This window comes from Bison bison, unplaced genomic scaffold (assembly GCF_000754665.1).
Source record: "Bison bison bison isolate TAMUID 2011002044 unplaced genomic scaffold, Bison_UMD1.0 scf7180017864371, whole genome shotgun sequence".
NCBI lineage: Eukaryota > Metazoa > Chordata > Mammalia > Artiodactyla > Bovidae > Bison > Bison bison.
The window spans coordinates 12,270,160-12,271,893 of NW_011494943.1; positions in this window are offsets into that span (position 1 = coordinate 12,270,160).

Genomic DNA, 1,734 nt, shown 5'->3' on the forward strand with positions numbered 1-1,734 from the left:
TAATGTACCATGTCGTAGCTGTGGAGAGCACAGGGCTGTCATCCTCGTGTTGGGGGTTCAGCCTTGTTCCTCTGCAGTGTCATCAGGAAGCCCGCCAAGAAGCCACCACGGGAACTGCCCCCAGGGTCCCAGTTGGGCTTTCAGAGAGAGGAGTGCTCAGTTCTCCTTATCACCAGTCCCTGGGCCCAGGGTCAGACTGAGCAAGCGTGGCTGTGCCTAGGGACAGGTCTGGGGACCCTGAGGGCTGGTGAGGACACAGAACAGTCCCTGCTCCCCACACCTGGAACAGTGCTCTGCCCTTAGCTCCCATGGGCAGTCCCTTTAAGGTGTAATATAAACGTGATAATTCAAGGGTACAGTGGACTCTGTATTACCCTGAGACAGCCACGCAGTCCCTGGAGCCAACACATAATGAAGTCTAACCAATGCTCAAGGGCGATTGCTGGCTTTAAAAGTTCTGACTGCTCCTCATGGCCTCTGGAAACTCAGTGAGGCTTTGCTCCCTGGAACCAACAACCACCTCCCTGTCACCTGGGGTTCTAGAACATTCATCCTCAAATTCAGGTCTGGTTAAGAGAGAATGCTCAGCTGAAGGCCACACACAGTACCACAGCTCCACTCGAGTTGTCATTGGGCTCAGGGGTGGACCCTCATGCTTGCTCTGCTTCCTCTCAGCCTGGTATTGCCTTCTGAGTAGGTGGAGCTGTCCCTGCTTCTCCAGGTGACCAAGGCCACCAGGTGTACACAACCATTCTACTCAACACTACTTGCTAACACCACCACAGCACACCGGGCCCCAGCAGATGAGCCTGTGGGGCGCAGTACTCTGGTCCTGGGCTAAGGGAAGAGGGGAGTCTAAATTCAGGAGCCTGGCTGGCCCTTGTGCCCACCAGACAGGCTGGGCAGGAGGGGTGCATAGCAGAGAATTCAGGGTGGTCCTGGGTCCAGGCCGTACCACAGTCACTGTGGCCTGCTAAGGGTGGGGTCAGGCCTGGCCAGGGCCAAGGTCAGAGTCCACAGACAGGAAGCCACACCCCCTCCCCAAGGTGACTCAGGTGCAGGCACAGAAGTATGGCAGCCCTGCATGCTGGCTGCTGAAGCCCTGGGCTTGCTTTCTCTGCTTTCATCAAACAAAGGTCTGAGGAAGTATTCAAGGTGGCAAGTTACCACTAGACGTTCACTTTTCTCTTGTCCCCCGGCAGCCTCAAACCTATCTAAACACCACTACTCCAATTGTCTGGCTTGCCAAAAAAGAGAGAACAGTTTGGCACTGTAACTCTCCTCAGATGGATCCAGGAGGCTGAGGGCTGCACTAGGGTCTTACACGGATTGGCCAATGCCTGCACTGACACTTGCCCAAACACTCAGGAGAATCTTCCAGGTTTTGTCCTGGGCAAGAACTCTGGGAAGACATTTTGGGTGCACGGCTCCCTCGGAGAAATAGTTCCTAAGGCACTGAAATGATTAAAGTCACCAAGGTTAGACCCGCAACTCTGGCCACTATTGTGCACAAATCAGGCAGGTGGAACAGCCTGGATGGGTCTCCAGCTTAAAGGCAAACGTGGGCAAAGGAACACCCAGGAAAGGCGCTTATGTAGGGATCCGCAGAAAGCCTCCAGCGACCCTCAGCCGCGCTGCCCGCAGCAACTCGGGTCCAAGGCTTCTTCCGCAGCCTGTGACTCCTTTCGCCCGCCGCCCCGAGCTCGCCGGCGGCCCGATTCCAGCGAAAGCGGC